This window comes from Heliangelus exortis, chromosome 2 (genome assembly GCF_036169615.1).
Source record: "Heliangelus exortis chromosome 2, bHelExo1.hap1, whole genome shotgun sequence".
NCBI classification, from domain to species: Eukaryota; Metazoa; Chordata; class Aves; order Apodiformes; family Trochilidae; genus Heliangelus; species Heliangelus exortis.
Window position 1 is genome coordinate 15,983,564 of NC_092423.1, and position 19,527 is coordinate 16,003,090.

Below are 19,527 nucleotides of genomic sequence, written 5' to 3' on the forward strand. Positions count from 1 at the left end.
GAAAGCCTGATTAAAAATCCTATCTTGAAAAAAAAAAAAAAAAAAAAAAAAAGCGAGCAGTCAATTAATTACTAACATTGTCTCGAATGACTACCAAATAAAGGAGATTCTGGCTGTCTTCAAGGCTGAATTTTTAGGATGAAACTCAGTTTCCCATCACAGATCCTCTGCTCTGGGCAGCCCAGTCTTTGGGCCAGCCCAGCTGCTGGCACCCGCCTGGCCAGCCCCGTGGGAATTCAGTTCTGCACAAACCTCTTAGTGGTGCTACTGCCATCAGCCCACGGGTGATGTTTGCAGGCTGAAAGCATCACTAGCCAAGCTGTAAAATAAATTTCAGTACGCCTTCCAAAAGAACAGAAAAGTCTTCACAGAAAAGAGTGCTGAAACTTCTGACTGCGAGCTCTCTATTGCAGGGACAGTGTGTGCCTAAAAACCCAACTATCAGCAGATAAAAGGCCAGACCCAAAATCAGATCTTTCTGCTCTTGAAATATGGGAGAATTCATATTTGACCCTTCAGGTCTAAGTCTTGCACACAGAAATTTCTAACTAGTTCCACAATGTCCAGACCACTATAAAGAAAAAAGTCTTTATCGAACAAGGAGAAAATGTCTTATAACTGGCTCTCCAATTTTTGCAGAATGACTTATGAAAGTTACAGTCCTTTCCTTTGCTTCAGTTTATAACTGGATCCTGGGGTTAAAAATATAGATTTGGGACCAAACTTCTTCTTGCAATAGAAGAGATTGTTTTGTTTGACTTGTTTCTTACAGAGGTCAAAGAAGGGCAGTTATTTTTTCACAAACCTAAATGGGTATCAAGTGATGTTTAAAATAGGAAAATACTCCAGGACTACAGCCTCTCTGCATAGGTGCAAATCTGTAATTCAGCAGAATTCATTCCAGAGCTATATTAACCTGAGTGCAGGTCAGCAGCTGGCAGGCTGGACACATGGGCAGAGTGGGGCAGGAGAAGAGACTTGTTAAACCCTGAACCTGCAACCAGATCTCTGCCAGCGGCTGTTCAAAGCCTCTGGAGACCACAGGCGAGCCAGGGACAGACAGGGCTTCAGGCTGGCACAGGAGACCACAGGCAAGCCAAGGACAGACAGGGCTTCAGGCTGGCACAGGAGACCACAGGCAAGCCAGGGACAGACAGGGCTCCAGGCTGGCACAGGCAGCCGCTGAATCAGGGCCTCGCACATTGATTTATTTCAGAAAGTCCTGGACACAGTCACTGGACAGCCTAAATATAGCTCTATCAAAATGGAAAACAATCTGGATTCACCCATATACAATCAAGGAATCTCCTCCCACCTCAGGTGCTGGGACAGGCTGTACAAGGTGCTCTTTGTAGGGGTAGAGGAGGGGGCGAGTGGGACAGCCCCTCCCCTACAGACACAGCAGCAGGTAGGTGCATGGGGACTTCAGTCTGAGGAGCAAGCTGGCTTCTGCTACAGCAAGAAACAGCAATGCCCCTGTGGTAAAAAAAAAAAAAAAAAAAAAAATCTGTAGAGAAAGCAAATTACATGTTTCTAGAGCTCTGGTTCTTCAAAAACTTACTCTGAGGCACGATGTAGAGGAAATCTGGCTTTCACTTGTGAAAACAGACTAGGCCAAATGTCTTCTCTACCCTCCCCCTTCACTGCTTAGCTAGAAATCCCCTTCATTACTCACACACAAACAAGGCTGTTGCCATAGAAGTCTTCTTGATTTGGTTAAAAAGTTATTCAAGAGGATCACCCGGTGGCTGACACAGATTGTGCTGGGAGTCTGAGAGCAGAAACGGGGCCTCGCTGGGGCTGGGCTGTGGGGAGAGTCCCAACTCCCCCATCAGCTTGTCAGTCTTCATCTCTGGTTTTGTTCAGAAAGTGAAGCTGAACAGGAAATTATTGTGCTGGATGACATGGAGAGCTGTATTAGGCAGTATTAGGAAGATCATGTTTATGAAATGTTATTTTTCCACTTTATTCGTTAAACCTTTGGACTTGTTTTCTTAACTTAGTTTTCATTTTTTGCAGGTGTTTATGTTTTAGTGCTCTCCTCCTCCAAAAGGTGGGATCCCTTCCCCTTGCACTAATGCATAAAATCTGCATCTCCATGGCAGCCCCAGGATAAGGGGAGGGAAGGTGAGGACACACACCAAGCAAGGCAGAAATCAGCCCTATGTGACTCTGCACCACCGACTGATGCCAGAGCTGCAAACCAGGCTCCTGGGCACAGTAGTGGCTTCAGGGTGTGAGGTGCAGGGGGAGAGGCAAAGGGAAGGGGCTAAGTGGACCCTTCCTCCTTACTCCAGTGGGTAGAGATGTGGTCTCAGGTCTCACCTCCTTTATCCTTGAGAAATGGTCTTTAGCAAAGTGCTGGCACAGCAAGGGGTCCTGTGACCCAGAGAGTGAAGTATAAAATAATAAATCTGTTTTCAAGAGGAAAGCTAAAATAAAATACACACTGCTCATCTCACAGTAAACATCAGCAACCCTTTTTGCAGCCCTTCTGATGAGCCTCCTCTGACTACTGCTGTGCTCTGGAGCAGTGGTTTGGCATTGCCTTTGCAGGTATACATGCTCTTTAGAACATTCCTTAAATTAATGGCTCATCTTGCCTAAGAAAACTTGCCCTCCTCACGTTCTTGTCAGTGACAGAAGCTGCCAGGCTCTTTGGTGCCACAGCAGTGAACCTGTCAGTCTGACCCTCTGCTGCTCCATGGCACTGACGCAAACATGGGCCACCACAGCAGTTGTGCTGCCCCATGGTTTCTCCATACCTGGCTATGTGCTCCCTCTTGGGCTCCCAAAAGTCCTTTGCAGACAGAGTGGAAAGGGGTGGGATGCAGCATCCTGCATCCAATGGGAAGTGAATGTCAAGAGAGATCAGTGGGGTCTGCCTGCAGGAAGGAAGGAAAGATCACACAGAGGAAGGAGCCAGCTCTGTTAGGCAGATGGGGATGTTTGGAGAGGATGAGAGAACTGTCATATCCTCACCAGATCCCCCAGGTGATGGCAACGTGCTGCTGAGCTCCAGCTGCAGGGTCTCTGGTCTGACCCTGACCTAGGCTGATCTGGCTGCAGTACCCAAGGTACTGGGTTACCCTCTAATGGACAGCATGAAACCAATTCTGTGATTAACCGTTGGTTAATTAACAGGAGCCTGCTGTACCTTGGGTGAGACAGAGGGCCTACAGGAGCTGTCACATCTTCCCATGCAACCAGAGGCTGCCACTGCACCAGAAGGAGGTGCAGAAGGGCAACATGGGCAGGGATTTTGGCCTTTCCTAGCCTGGGGGCTTCATTTGGTAGCTTCAGTATTTAGCAGACATATGTTTGTGTTATTTTACATTTTAAAACACAACCTGAACTTCAACATCAATCACTGTCACAGGCCAGAAGCTGAAAATCAAGACAGGACTCATAGTGCATGATGTGTGCACAAGGATCTAATTTTTGGAATAGCATTAACAAAATAATCTCTCCATCCTGAGGCTTACTAGGGCTCCAAAGACATCATCCGAGATAATTATCTGACATCTTTAGTGTTAAGGCTCAGAGTTTTTCATATTTTTGTAGAGCGAAACATGTGGGATGCATACAATATATTCTTCCATTCTAATTAACATTATCACTGGTTAAACTGTGCCTGTCTAACAGACACACTGACTCCACACGCCACTAAGGCTGCTGAGGAAAACAGATACATAAGGACAGTGTCATTATGCAGGATTTTAAGCAACTTCTATTTAACCAGTGAATAGAATAATACTATCTAAAAGCTCTAAGCAGCCTTTGATGTAAAATTTAACTATTAGAAGAGAGAGAGAGAGACAGAGAGAGAGAGAGAGAGAGAGAGAGGAAGAAGGAGAAAAGGAAAAGCCCTGGACAGATTTTGCAGACTGGAGCTGTGTAAAAATCACTGATCAAACACTGTTTGATCATCTGTGTGCCAGGATTTGAATAGAAGAGGAGAGCTGAAAGCTGTGCTTGAAAGTTGTTTCCTTCCCAGACATGAACTCAAAAGATCACCTATCCACTTGGTATTTAATTTGCAATATTGATGTACTTAGCTGCTCCCACACACTGTAAATCAAAGAGCAAGGAGCAGAAGATAACTGCCAGCCCATGTGGCCAGTGAGTCTCTTCATTTATTACCCAGGGAAGTGTGTCCATTTTGCAAACAGAAGTGGCATTTTCCTTGCTTGCTGGCACTAAGTGTCTTATTACAGCAGGACTGTCAGGGCAAGTGACTTACTGACAGCTTGGGTTAAAAGTGCCAAGTGGCCTGTGACTCTAACTCAGCAAAAGCCAGCCTGGTGCAGAAGTGGCCACTCATATCTCCTTAAAGAACATAAATATATTGCAGTGATGCCAAAAGTTCTCAGTAGTTATTTACATGGGAAACGATGTTGCTGAAAAGGTAAATAAAAGAATTTTGACAGGTAGGCCATGCCAAATATGAAGTGCTTTGCTGTGTCCTGGAAGCAAGCCTGAGGAGGTACCCCTTCCCAGGACTGCTGGGCTGTCAAACCCAACCTTTGCCTCTGTTAAAACAGGCCAGAAGCTCAAGGGATGAAAAGCAAGAGATACCATTTCCACCACTCACAACAACACTTCTCACCTAGCAGCTTTCAAACAGCTAATCAAACTAGCAAGCACAGACTGGTATAATGTTTGAAACATGCAGTTGCCTTTGCGTGTCCCTGTTATCCATCCTCACCTGCTCCAAAGCCCACCATCTGGATTTCAGGTGAGGCACTGGAAAAGCTTTTTCCCGTGAAGCTGAGCAGAGCATTACACAATGATGTAGCCTGGTAGTACTGTGCTGTCTCTCTCAGGAGCAAGCCAGAAGATTTGCCCTGAATTAGTAAGGCCTTAGAACTGAGGCTTTCAGGCTGTGCTTGGTCTGAACTTTTCTTGACCTGCTTTCAGCTTTGTTTTACTTTGCTTTGCTTCATTTAGCTGCGGCAGCAATTTTTCTATGTGATTGCTTGTGCAAAGCTAATTTGTTTTACTTTTGTATATCTTTGCATGGTATAAGCATACTTTGCTAGATACAGTTGTTATTCTATGCAAAATGAGATATTTATGACTAATGCTATAGTGTAAGAGAGGACAAGGTCTGCTACCATTGAGAGGTGGAGAAACAAGATGAGGCACAGAGGAGCATGAGCATGGAATGACAAGAGATGGGCCACAGGTGGGCACTGGTGATCCCATGGCTGTAAACATCTCTCCCATAGACAGTCCAGTAAGAGGGGAGCCGAACAAAACTTGTTTTAGGGTAAAAAAAGAGAACAAAAAAACACCACTCATCATATCTAAAAGGCACCACAACTAGTAAATTCCAGTGAAAAATGGAGCTGCAGATGAGAAAGAATAGAGAAAGAAAAAAAAGCATATTTGCAACTATATGATAATTACTCCAAGTGGGTCTTAGATCTGGGAAGGAGACATCATCATCCTAAGCATCACAATCCTCACTGCAAAGCACTCCAGATGCCCTCAACTCACTGCAACACCCTCAGCCCCACCACTCTCCTGAAACCATCTACTAGAGGGTATGGAGGGGCAGCCTGACACCAGGAAAAGAGATAGAAATTAAGTGTATGTGGAACATTTTTTAACTACTCTGTTATTCTTTTTTTTTCTGCAACAGTTGGCTCTAGACTAGCAGTGACTTGAATTACTGTTCATGCTTCTGTTGTATAAAGTGAGCTTTGTCTTCACATGTAAATAAAATTCCTATATAAAAATTACTAGAGTGAATGAAATCTGGTGACTTCAGAAAGATGGGGAGGTCATGGATAGAAAGAGCCTACTGATCTTCTGTGGGTTGGAGCTGGCTGTCATATTTCCCATGACAGAGCTGTGGTATGGGGTGACAGAGCTGTGATATGGGGTGACTTCTGGAGGTCAGACAAGGCATGGCTGGGAGCTGCACAGCACAGCATGTTCTTGGGCGAGGGACAGCTATTTCAACAGAGAGCAGCCACAGCAGCAAGCTTTCACCCACCACGAGGAAAATGCTGCCTTTCCCAGGAAGGAGAACATGAATGGATCCCACCAAGGAAATGAGAATCCTGGACAGCTGAACTGGAATTCACATTATTTATGTTAAAACACTAAAGATCAGGCCAGAAAATGCTATAGCCAAATTGATTTGGAAGGGCCAAGCTGGATTCATGAGGAGGCTAGCAGAGGACGGTATGTGTATCATTTGTAATTCAACCCAGGCTGCAGTGATATGGAGACAGCAGCTGTCATACCCTTAGTGAATGCATAGAAAACATTTAACATGATTTAATGGGACTATTTGGATCAAGTGATGTTGAAGTTTGTTTTTCACGAGACCTTTGCTCATAGTGTTTTCTTTATGGACCTCCTCTTGCCAGAATGTCTCAAAAATTAATCAGGATACAATTCCTTCTCCATTTTTCCTGGGAAAAGAAAAGTACTGCAATACAGTGTGGCTAATCAAGCAGGTATCAAGCCTTTAACAGTTTTCAATCAAGTCCTTTTGTGTTGTTTTTTTTTTTTATTTTTTTTCTTTCCCTTCACAAACAGAAAGGGGTATTTGCTGCTGCTAGGTTAAAGCACCTGGGAAACACCAAGCACAAAAAATAGACTTGCGAGGCCTGGAGGGCCAGTGTCCAATGCATTAGCACACAAATGGCATTAAGTAGAGCACTGACTACCAGATCTGTAATCACAGCTTTTATGAACTCCAGGAACTGCAATGAACTTTGAAAACCTTGTTTTATGATGGGCATATCTAGATGCTGGATCTAGGCCAGCCTAACCAGCTCAGTGGAATGAAACTTACGGATATCGTAAGTTTTGGATCAATAGAAGCACAAGACTCTGACAACTCTTCAGATGTACCAACATTTTTAAAGGTCATTGCTGATTTTGCAATACCAGATTTTAAGTCTAATGCTCAGTCCCATGCCACCTGCTTTACAGATAGACAGAAAAGCTGATTTTTGCTCCAAAGAACAAACACATGGATCCCATATAGACAAGGCTGCTGCTAGAATGAATAGTCTACTAATCATGTTAGCTTTTAGCATATGCTGAAAAGTATGATGCTGATTTCTGCAGCTAAGTTATCTATCACATGATGGATAGTTTGGGCTGCTTTTAATTTCAAGTAATAGTGGGGAAAATTTAGACTTAATCAAAAGAACCTGATGATGTTCTGTGGTGTTTTGTTCATTATTGCTTTCATGATTCATAAACATTCCCAGTGTCCCACTTTCAAAGTCCTAATAGATATAGGGATGAGTATACACAAAATTTCCTGTCTCCATATTATGGGTGGGGTTCATTCAAGAGGGTAGCTGGTTTTCTGCTAATGGCTTCTGAGCCTGGACCTCCCATGTGGCCAGCCCAGCACCAGGGCTACTCTCAGTGTCCAGCCCAGCAGCCACCCCATGCCTTGTGCAGGACCACGGGGCAGGAGGGAGGCTGCTGCTGGGGAATTGCCCTCCTTGAGTCTTTCCAGACAGCAATCCAGCCATAGGAGACACTGCACACTGTACTGCCCTTCCAAAACAGCTGGCAGTGGGGAGGGCAGGCACCTTGTCACTCCTGGGCTGGCAGACGGAGGATTTGGGAGGGTGCAGTACCCTGTGGCACTGCCACAGTCCTTCCTTGAGTTGGACCATGTGCTGTCAAAGCAAAGCACTGGGAATGTTTTGCTGCAGTACATTCCCTTATCCATCCTGGCAAGATAAGTTATAGAGCAGGGAGAGTTCATCACATGCCATGTTTGTTGACCTAACAAGACAGAATGTACTAAGACTGATTTTATTTGGCTGGAAAGGGCTGAACAGCAGCTAATATTAAACACCTCTCATGTGAAGTGGGGACATTGGTACTGAAAGAATTATAATGACTTAATGTGAACATTAATAAAGTTGTAGTGAACAACACATTTTAAATTATTACCTAGATATTAGCTGGTTGGAGCTGCAACCTTAGTGTCTATTTCTCTGGTACTATATAACCTCATCATTAATTTAGAGAATTAAAGACATGAGAAACCCTAGCCGTGGGGAAATGTGGATGGACTTGGTATAATCCTTTTCCAGTTCATGCACTGTTTTCCTTTAGCTTCATTTAGCTGTGCAACAAGCTGTCTAAATGATCACTTAAAGAGGGTAACAGATAAAATAAAGGAATGAGGTCCATAAAATGAAATCTATACCAAGTCTATGGCTTGCCCACACATTTGGAATGGGGCTTCCACCAACCCAGGCCATGAAGTGCCCATAGGAGCTCATCAGAAGTGCAGGAGCCATTTTTCTGCAAGGTTGCAAGTGTCTCCAGCACATCCTTGCTAGTTCCACATACTGCTGATAGAGTATATAGCAAATTTAGGCCTTATGTCTGATGGAGTATATAGCAAATTCAGGCCATCTACTCTGGAACATGAGAGTCAAGGTTAGGACTCATTTGGAAAACATCCCACTAGCCAGAATTTTCCAAGCAATGGATGAAGGAGGTGGATAAAACACTGTAATACATAGTCTTGTAAAATGACAATTACACTCGACTTCTATTTCCCTGCTGGCTGCTCAAGTAACTGTATCCATTTCCAATACCCATCACACTGCATGTTCCTCCTGTATGGCTGCTTCTTGCCTTAATAAAACTTCATCTCTAGCAAATATGTTAATAACACAGGGTACAGATACTCAAACATTACTCTGAATGATGTGGAAGTGTGGATTTATAGTGTCAGTGTAGCTGCTAGTGACAACTTCTCAGAGACAGCCTCTTGCCTTGGAGCAGATTTCTCTTTACATTTAGGCAACATTTCATTTACTACAGGCCATGAATGGGACCTTGCTGTGGAAAACATGATGCAATGTAAAGGCACATCCCCACAGTCAGTTGTTTGTATAGCTGTACCTTTAGAAGCAAGAGCTGCAACAGGAGTAGAACTTGAACAGAGCCCTGCTGCTGGCCAAACAATGTTTTCAAAGGACTTTCAAACATTTCTTCACATGGGATTTGTAAATTGTTTTTTTGTACAAAATCACTGCAGCACCCAAGCCTGTTTCATCCTGGGTCTGCAACATGGTTTATAGTTAAAAACACCATGCAGCTGCAATACAATAACAAAGTAGTTCCTCTGACTAAAACTGGCCGCAGTCCTAGGGACTTTTCTTTTGCTTTCTCAGTCACACCCTTCCCTTAAATCCCCTCCTGGATCATGCAGCTGAGCCCAAGTCCAGGACCTTTAGTGGTTAGTCTAAATCAACAAAATGATTTTCCAGACGAGAACATTTAAGGTTTGATATATAGATAAAGAGCAAGCTTTAGTACTGTCTCATTTTTGACTCATGAGCAATGCCTGACCTCACTGATGTGCCCTCAGTTGGTTTTCAGAAACAGAGCTATTACAGAAATATTCATCCTCAGATTCCCAAGGACCAGAGGTGTCCTCTGGATTACACCAGAAGGCCAAATGCACACCCACACCCCTCTCCTCTGCTGCACCCCAAACCTCTGTAGCCCTTTAGGAGCTTAAACATCTGCAGCCTTTCTACTGCTCTTGGGCACACACTTAGGTGGCAGCTGCTGGATTTTTTTCCAGCAGTGTGAGCACCCGGAGAAGGCCAGGCTGGACAGGGCTCTGAGCAACCTGATCTAGTGAGAGGTGGCATGGGGTTGGAACTGGATGATCTGAAAGGTCCCTTCCAACCCTGGAAATTTGATTCTAAAAATAAGATTCTAAGGCAGCCAGCAAAGACCTGTGTGCTGTGTGCACAGCCACTCCTCCTCAGCAAAGAATGGTGTACAGGGCTGTGCTTTAATTCAGGACTCAGAGAGTGATAAGCAGAAGGGACATTTTCTGCAGAGTGTACCTGTTCTCATCAGAATTTTTTTGAAGACTGATAAAAATGAAATAGATAAAAATACATCTTTTCAGTAATCCAGTTTGCAATTTTGAAATTTGGAGTGTGATTCTTTTATTTATTATTATTATTAATTATTATTATTATTATTTCTGAGGAAAATCTCATAATCTGCAGAGAAAAATCCCCCAAATTTCTCCAGATTTTCCCCAAACTGGAACTCCTGCCCAAGGCAGACACTTTCACAGAAACAAAAGCAGTAACAAACATTGTGTAAAAGACAAATTTCAGCTGATTGTGTGGGAAATGTACATACTTCCAATATAATTTTTAACTGGTTCTGCTAAACCACATAACTTAGGGGAAGGAGATACTACAACACACAAAAACCTCAGTAGTTCTTCTCAGTGCTTAGTGATCTCTCTTTAGCAGGCTAGGTGTCTGGTTTTGTCATCAATCCAGACATCACCCTATGCTGCTGTCCACCTTGAATCCTCTGTGCTGCACCAGCTCTGCTTAGACCAGCATCCACTTTAAGTGATGAAAGACCACAGGATCAGGAGCCTCTAGGCCCAGCTTCCCACTAAGTGAAATTTATTGTTTTAATATCACTTTCTCCCAATTTTCCATCAAGAGATCTTCCATCACCAAATCAACATGACTCAGCCTGCTGCAGGAAGACAGAAAACAGGACAAGCACGGGGCATCTAAAAATAAAATAGAGCCAAAGAGCTCCTTTGAAATGTTGAGTTTTACTACAGCCCTAAGATGACTCAAGAGAGCCACTCTATGAGGCCAACAGATGAAACAGGTAGCACAAAAAGCTTGTAATTGGTGTCTATATGACAAGCAGGAGTGAAAATCATCTGGGTCTCCACATTACAAATAGAAATCTGAGGTCTTGCACAGAGCAGCAATTGATTCCTTCCAGTCCAGTGCCTTGATCATCACAGTGGTCACAGAAAAGGGCAGGGAGGTTTGAGGATGAGCATTTGCTTTGTCCTTTGCTCCTTTCTCTGTGCCCAAGACCAGAAGGATAAGAGTAGCACCTGCCTCAGTGTTCACTGGCAATTTCTCACTGCCAGAGAAGGGAAAATTGTGGTCTTCAACATCCTACCATATGGATGGCCCAAAGGACAGAAATAATATGTTCAGTGTTCCCATATCAGCTGTCCCACATCAGCTCGTGGGACCCATGAAATCTGCCCCTTCCCATCAACTGCCCATCTGGCTCCTATAGGATAATAGGATACCTGGAAGTGCTCTATTTGTTTCTAGTAATGCTGAAGGACAGTAGTGTCTGATAGTATGTAGTGCACAAAAACATGGTAAAAATATGATTCAGAGGGTTTACAATCTAATTTAAGAGTTTAATTCTTTATACACACTGTGAAACTGAAAATCCAGGGTAGGTCCATTTGGAAACAAAGCAAACCAGATAAATGTGAGCTGTTTCACACTGGTCTATGGGTATATTTATGTGGAAGACTGAACAAATAAATTAGTGGTTTCATTTCTGGTAATGTAAATACTCCCAAGAACAGTAGAGATCCCAGAGAAGTCATCTGGATGGGGATATAATGCAATGCAGATGTGAAAGTCCTTGAAGGGAAAGAGGGAGAATCCAAGCCCTTCCTGAGACTCTCCCAACACCCTTCTGACAGTGATCTGCCTCAGTGTTGTTATTGGCATGGCTTGTTCAGCAGCCATCACAGACTGGTTTCATAATTGAAGCTACAGGCCCAATTCATTAAAAGAAGATTTACTGGTGTCAAGAGGGTTTTGTTATAGATCTTGTTTTCATAAATGGGGATCTGTGCATGTGATTTACAGAGGAAAGAAAAACCTCTGAGTTATGGGGAGAAGTGCATGTGAGCAAGGTTCTTGGACTGAAAATAGTTTAGTATGGAAATGAGATACAGATCTGGGGGAAAAGGAATGCAATCTCCTCCTCTCTGCTGCTGTCCCAGGAGATGTCACAGCAAGACACAGCTGCACTGGGGTTCTTGCAGTGCTCTGTATACCCCTCAGTCCCTGCTACTGTCCTGTGCACTACAGCAGCTCCAGGGGACAGGGAAAGGAACAGGGAGGCTCCAGCTCCCACAGCTCACTGCCTCCTAAACATAGTCTTGGAGAAATGTGCTGAGACCCTGCAGATGTCTTCTGCACTTGGAATGCCTCCACTGCCATGCTTGCAAGTACAGCCCAGCATGGTTAGCAGAGGGAGCTACAGCTATAGTGCAAGTGACTATAGAGAGACATGCTAGACATCTGGGGTTGGCATAATAAATAATGTTTAGCAAACAGAGACTTAGTTAATAAGGGGAGTTGGAGTCTTGAGCATGTCATGTCTCAGACAAAAAGGATGCCTATAAAACCATGCCCCCTGTGTTCCCCCCTCTTCCCATTGCCTCTAACGGGAGCCAGGGTGACTGGCCCCAGCTGAGATGAAGTCCCTCCACAGGTCTTGATTTAAACCTAATTGCAGTGTTCAAATCCTGGTTGCCCCTCTGGCAAAATACAAACCACCTGGCTTCCTGTGCTGCTATCTTTAAAGCAGGAGCAACACAATGGTTGGATCCAGATGGGGAAACCTGGGGGACAGACCCAAGTCCTTCTAGTCCACTTTCTCTTTCAAACAGCCCCTTGTCAGACCTTATGTCTAGAGTAAAGAACAACTGGGTAAAATATTCTTTTCCTTTATTTAACCCTTTAAGGCTTCTGGTCTTAAAAGAGCAGACAGATTATTTTATCAAAAAAATTGTGGAAGCTTCTAAGTTTTGTGGGGTTTATCCGTCACAATCCATAAAAAGCATTTGTGTGATTGACAAACCTAACAAATAATGCACAGCTTAGTAGCAGCCCCTTGTGAGATGCTCAAAATCCACAACACCCAGGAGTTAACACACTTACAATAGTCAACAAGGGAAATTGCTCTGTGGTTTGATTTATGATACTGGTATAGCTATTTTGCTCTTGCAGAATCTGATAAGCTGTAGTGACCTACAAGTGACATGCAGCTCTTCCAGAAGGTGTCCTGTACACAACCAAACAATTTCCCTGGCCAGATCTTGCACATACAAACCATGTCTGGAAATATTCATTCACATCTTTATGAGTGCTTCACTTACTACAGGGATATCACGAAGGCCAAAAAAGTTTGTAGGCATTTTTTAAAAAAACAAGTGTGAAGTGAAGCATTTATTGCCTTTAATTTAAGGCAATAATGTTTCTCCAGCAATCAGGAGTTAAGTTTCCAGAGGCCTTGTGTTCAAGCGCACATTGGATTTGAAAGGGTTTATTGCCTGTGCCAAGCAGTAGATTTTAAAGCAATGTTTGGAAATGTTCATGGAAAAGGGCAATTTTGGACTTGTACAAGGGGAGTGATCATGTACAAAACGTGAAGTTAAGTTTCATTTGCCCAGTGGGAGAACAAGCAAAACCATCCTTGTGAGTCATTAATCTGGTCAAATCAGTTGGTGTCCAAATACTGCCTACTATAGCTATAGGCTGCTCCCAAATTGCTTTTGACTGGGAACTTATCCACCAAGTAATTTTGATTAGGCAAAAATATTTTAAATGGTCATGACCTTCTTACAGCCAGCTCACACATGCACACACACAAGGAAGATAAATCATTCAAGGCAATCTTTATTCAATTAAGTTTATTTTTTTCTAATGACATGGCAACCCTCTGGTCTATGTATCTAGTTATAACCCACTGGAAAGCCACCAGCAATAGGACACCAGGAAATAAGCTTTGGTGCTTCAAACCCATGTTTTTTCCATTTGCAAACCTCTAAAGAATATGGAGGGGAGGGGAAAATTCTACTTTTCAAGTGCAAACTGTTTGACAACAAGCAGTTAACTTGGACAATCCCTGCAGGATCCACAGATGATGGCTGGAAACAATAGCTTTATAACAATCATGTCTGACAGCCCAATTTCAGGGCTGGTTTTTTTCCATGTTGGAACTGTAAAGTTGGAAAGAGATTAAGAAGTCTACCTAATAATTGACATTCCAGCCTGTCAGAATCATATCATCAAACATAAAATCTCTATTAGAAAAACAATACAAAGATTGCCAAGATGAGTATTCAAAAGCTAGTCAATACCATAAATAAGATCACTATGCTCTCTTTTAGCACTTTTGAATGACACAGCCATATTATCCATCTGTGGTAGTCATCACTGTAGTGCCTGTTCTCCACAGAAAACAATTATTATTTCCAAGACAGTCAGCAAGATTAGCATTTCCATGAACATCCTATATTCACCCATATAAATCAAGACAACAAGAGCCTGACAGAAAATCGATTGCTTTATTTGAAGTGTGTCTCACCTGATTTTTCAGTTTTTTTAAGCATGATACTTCATCTGCCCAAAGCCCAGCTCCCACTGAATTTCATTGAGGTACCTATCTCTTCAAAGATTATTTGAATGCTGTGCCTTCCATTGCCTAGGGACAGAGAGATGGACAATCCAGCTTTCTGGAGTGGTATTGTCCTTCCTACCCCTGAGCTTCCTTGCTGCAATGTTCACTCCCCTTTCATTTGTGTTCAGAGAGCACAGACTGTGGGAGGTACTAAAATCACAGTCTGTAAATGCATCTTGAAGAGCACGCTGGTGTTTCAAAGGCTGTTCTTTTGCTCCATGTTCTACACTATACCCACTTCTTCTGACCCACTTTGAGCCCTTTCTGGACAGTGAAAAACTGTCACTTATCCCATCCTCACTCCACATCCAAAACTGGGCATTCAAGAATTTCAGTCCATAAGAAAAAAAGCATTTTTCATCCTTAATTTGGATCTTCGAAGTACCTCAAGCTGCATACTTGACATGGAAAATGCCAAACACTTTTAAGTTTGGCAAAGTCACAAACAAGGAAGACTGTGGTCTTATAGCAGGGAAAACTGTTCAGGTCAAATAATAAGGAGAGGTTCTAGAACTCTGCAATATAGCACTTGAGATCTCTAAACAGAGTTTCTCCACACAGGGTTCAATGCTATTACACTGAGGGCTGGTGTATAAAGAACCAGCAGGACTGCAGAAAACCCTTTACATTTTGCTGTAGACATTCGTTGAGATTAGACTGACACCAAGAGTTGTATTGAACTAAATCTGCAGCCAAAAAGTGATAGTGTCTCTTGGTTAATGTGAGTAGTGAGTCTGCCCAGATTGAATCGTTAGATTTCTGTATACACTAACAACCAGATGGATTAATTAATGTACCATAATTAATAACATGAAATCAAGGTGATAACTAGTATTCACACAAATCAGCTTCTTTTAGCCTACAGGCCTCTTCAAACAGGTTACAGTTCATTTGCAGAAAGTCCTGTTCAAAGAAAAAGGAAAAGCATTTGACACAAACTCTCCTTGTGTGAGTGAGCATTGCTTCTGTTTACCTGCGTTTTCTATTTCTAAGGTCTAAAAGGTGGGAAACCAAAGTGACTCAAAAAAGTTTTTGATTTAGATACCTAATGTGAGACAGATATTCCTGAATATTTATTATCCCAGATGGTGTTCTGCATTCTCTGCTTTACACTCCAGTTCTTCTGGATTTAGTTTTCACTGATACATGTTTTCCTGAAAGCCCCTTGCAGCGCAGGAGAGAATAGCTCCCTGATGCTGGTTTGTGTAAATCTTTAAAATAGTACTGGCTTACACATTAAAAGACAGACACAGCTGCAGTGAAGAGGACTAAGCTTTTGATCTTAAAAAAAAGAAGAACCTGGGTTTAAAGGACATTCATTTAATGCAAATAAATCTGTGCGGAAAAGAAGCGTAAGAGAGATCTGTGCCCTTTGGAGGCCAGGGAAAGCAGCTGGCCTGGCTCGTGTAGGAAGCAGCCTGCAGGTGCTGGGAACCAGCCAGAGGGTGACATTCCCAGCTGCTGGACTTCAGCCTGACCTGTGCCACTGCAGGAGCAGGAGCTAGGGGAAGCAGGGGTCTTGTGGGAGCCGACCCTGGAGAGATGTTCACCCCCTCCTGGCTCCACGTGCTTGAAGGGAGTTGCTTCACTCTTTGCATCTGCCACATGCACACATCTCTCAGGCTGGATGTTGTGTTTATCTTACTGAGACTTAATCTGAGAAACGTCCATTCAGAGGTGGTGGCTGGCAGGCACTTCTTTGTAGGGTAGCCTGTAGCCTGGTTTTGATCAGCTCAGAAAAAAGTCAGGTAAATGCCTCTGGAGAGCTGCACAGGAGAGTCTGATCTATTACTCATTAGAAATAAGATCAGATTATGTTTGCAAATTATGTTTACCTCTCATTTTTTTCATTCTGCTGTCATGACTGTTGATTTTCTCCGTCTTCAGTGTTTTCCATATGAATATCCTTACTTATCATAGGCAGTATTAGAAGGTGAGAGGAAAAGACAAGATAAATGGGGCATAATGGCCATGGGTTTTTTCCACCCAGGCACATCTGAAGTGATTCCCCTTCACTTCCTCTAGTCTCTAACATCAAAAAGATGAGTACAGGTAAAAAATGTTATTCTGTGTTGCCCAACTTGCAAAGGGCTGGCAGTTCCAAGGACCTACCCGAGGCTGACACAGCACAGGTAATGTGATGATATTGTCTGCCTTTTGTGTCACCACAGAGGAGATGGACCAAAGTATCTGCCTATCCCCCAGATGAGACAGGAAAGAGAAGAAGAGTAGAGAGCTGGAAAAACAAACATTTTAAGAAAAACAGGTAAGAAAGAATGGAAATGACACTCATAGAAATGTAATGCTAGTACGACCTTTTCCTACCTTTGGATCTCAAGATGCTTCAAAATTTTTAAAGGACCAAAAGCACACAAAGCCCATTACCAAGTTCACAGAACCTGTTTTCATCAGAAGCAAGGGTTAAAAATTACATTTACTCTATTGCACTCTTGAAATGTTCCTCTTTCTTCCTCACATCTCCTCTGGAGACACGCTTCAATGAAAATATCTCCTTCCCCTCAACAGAGGTTCGCTGAGTTCAAAGACTGGAGCAAATCTAAGGTAAACTTGGGACTGAGATAGATTTTAGGAAAAATGGGGTTAATTTGGCAACATCTCTTTCAAACTTTAGGAAAATGTATAAGTGATGTGTGAGGTTACAGAGCAGCCAGACAATCAATTGTTCAGTTCAGTGGGTGTTCCCACTCATCCTGTGACCCAGCTCCCCCTTGAAAGAAATGCCAAGAGAGCTTTCCTCCTTCAACAACAAGCTAACATGCCTAATCCCTTCCCAGCTATTCTTTAGCCATCTCAACACAATCAGCAATGAAAAATAAAGCCAACCTCCACAGACTTTTGTTTTAGTCACTGCCCTGAAGCTGTTTTCCATACAAGTGTGAAATATCAAATTTGCCTGTGCTGGGTCTGAAACCATAGGACTGGGATGCAACAGTTCAGTTGTGGTATCAAAGTCAAACAGGATTATGGGTTACATATTTGGGACTGGGGCATAGGATGGCTGTCATGATAAGACCAAAGGACCTCTGGCTGCTAGGATTTGGCAAGTAGGAAAAAACTGTGATTAATCCAATTTTGAAAACAGCCTCTTTTTGCTTTGCCTCCATGAGAACCATCACTGGAATAAACCCCATGTCTTCTGAAATGTTCATTAAAAATAAAAAATTCTCCTTTGCCAGAAGAGTCCAGCATCCTGGTGTACATAAACTCAATCTCATAATTTGGGTATATACCAGGCAGAGACTCTGGCTGCTATGCATTGGCTTTTTGAGATCCTGGGTTACATCTCCTTCTCTCCTGCTAAAAGTATTCAGCTTTGTATAAACCATTTGGTATTCAATAAGAAGAAATTATGTCTGCATAGACTACTAGTTAGAGCAAACTGACATCTCAGTTTAGAAAGAGGAATGCATTAAAACCAGAGGGTTTTGGCCATACTGCAATATGTAAATGAGAACATGCCAGGCATGACACCAAGGGCAGGGAGGAGGCATGGCTATGGGAGGAAAGCAAAGATGCTCAGGTGTTTACTGAGGAGTCAAGGTTGATTATGTTGTATTGTGCTCAGGAGTAAGAGCAGATGTTGGTGAAAGAGCGACATGTTTTAAAAGGTCAGTAGTAGCTGGTGAAAGTGGTGACACGGCTGAGTAATTTCACATACCTTTTGTGGATCACTTCATAGTCCTGGTAGTTGTTGTAGGGTAGTTGTGGGTCCCCACACTTCTAGGGGTGTTGCTAAAGCAGAAACCAGATATCTCAGGGATGCTAGAAGCCAAACTGGCTGGTGGCAGTAGGTGGTCTGACCACTTATGAAGATCAATGCTGAGCCAGGTTCTGTAAAGGTTCTCTACAGACTTAAAGGCAGCTTTTAAGGTCAGGTACATGCTTCCAGGTAGGCCTATCCTAAGAAAGGTCAGAGTGAAAGTGGTTTCAGGACAGATGTGTATTGGCACATTCCTCACAGGTAAATCCAGGGAAGTGTGAGTGCCAGTGTAGGGTTATCTGAATATTCTCTCTTTTAAGAGAGAATCATAGCCAAATGATGCAACAACAATCCACCACACCTAATCTACCTGGCTTCCACACCTTCATTTTCTGCTCTTTCCCCTCTTTGTCCAGGCTCCACTTTAACAAGACTTGGACCCACCAAATCCCACCTATCCTCTGCCCAACCCCAAGCTATCTCTGAATCCTCCTGACAAATCCTATCGCATTATCACAGCCTGTTTGCATTTCAGTTGTCTCACAAGCCCCTTTACTCTTTGGCAAAAGGTTCCGGGCCAGCACACTACCCTCCCTGCAGCACTCTTCCCGGTCCCCCATGCTGCTCAGTAACCCCAAGGCCCAGACAAAGTTGAGTGGGGTCGGGGTGGGGAATGCCCCTCCTACCAGCTCAGCCTGTTAGGGCCGAACCGCTGGGGTGTTGTCTGGCGCCAACTTAACAAGGCCCACTCTGCCCCCCCACAGGTACCAGGTTCCCCTGGTACCAGGTCAGCTCCTCCAGGACCTCCCGCAGTACCAGCCCTCCTGCACCCTTTGCCCTCAGCTCACCGCTGTGCCCGCACACCGTGTGCCCGCCTGCCCCAAGACCCTCGATCCGCTCCTGCCGCCACCCAGCGCCTCCTCGGCACCGCTCATGAACCCCGGCCCGGCCCACACAGGTGCTGAGCGGCACCGGGCAGACCACAGCGGCTCCAGTCCCGGTCCGGCCCGGCCCGGCTGCTTCCCGCAGGTGGCGCTGTTTCCACGGCTGCGGCGGGGAGCGGAGCGGCGGGGGCAGAGGCGGCGGAAGAGGGGAGCGGAGCGGCGGGGGCAGAGGGGAACGGGGCGGCGGGGGGCGAGCGTCGGTCCGCCGCCTGCCTGAGCAGCTGCGCCCGGCAAGGACTGCGGCGCGGTTTTTGGCATGGATGTAAGGAAGGACTGAATCTGGCAGTGCTTACCCCTCTCTGAAGAAGCCCCGTGAAGCGGGCAGGCCCTGTGAGGAGGAGATGGCAGCGCAGGGCTGCCATGGGATGGGCGGTAGCCGTCAAGGCCTGGCAAACTGCGGGCTCTTGTTGTGACATTTTCCCTTATATAAAGAACACCAATAAAACAAAACCACATCAAACCCCCAAAACAACCAACCAAAATCAATCAGCAGAAAATAAAGCAAAGTAACTTTTCACTGACAGGCTTCCTTCTGCAAAAAACAACTATGGCAGCCTGACCATGGGCAGC

General features: G+C 44.1%; 2 long non-coding RNA genes across 3 annotated transcripts in view; one reads left to right on the plus strand and one right to left on the minus strand.

Moving 5' to 3' along the window:
- Positions 1-19,527, plus strand: part of LOC139792098 (uncharacterized) — a 28,473-nt gene that overhangs the window by 2,303 nt on the left and 6,643 nt on the right. For both annotated transcript variants that reach the window (XR_011724143.1, XR_011724142.1), the window contains exon 2: positions 16,464-16,558. This is a non-coding gene — a long non-coding RNA (uncharacterized lncRNA). The remainder of the gene's footprint in view (positions 1-16,463; positions 16,559-19,527) is intronic.
- On the minus strand, positions 15,127-16,470 carry LOC139792099 (uncharacterized). The gene is made up of 2 exons (XR_011724144.1): positions 16,128-16,470; positions 15,127-15,195 (listed from the first exon to the last, which is right to left on the minus strand). It is a non-coding gene; the product is annotated as an uncharacterized lncRNA (long non-coding RNA).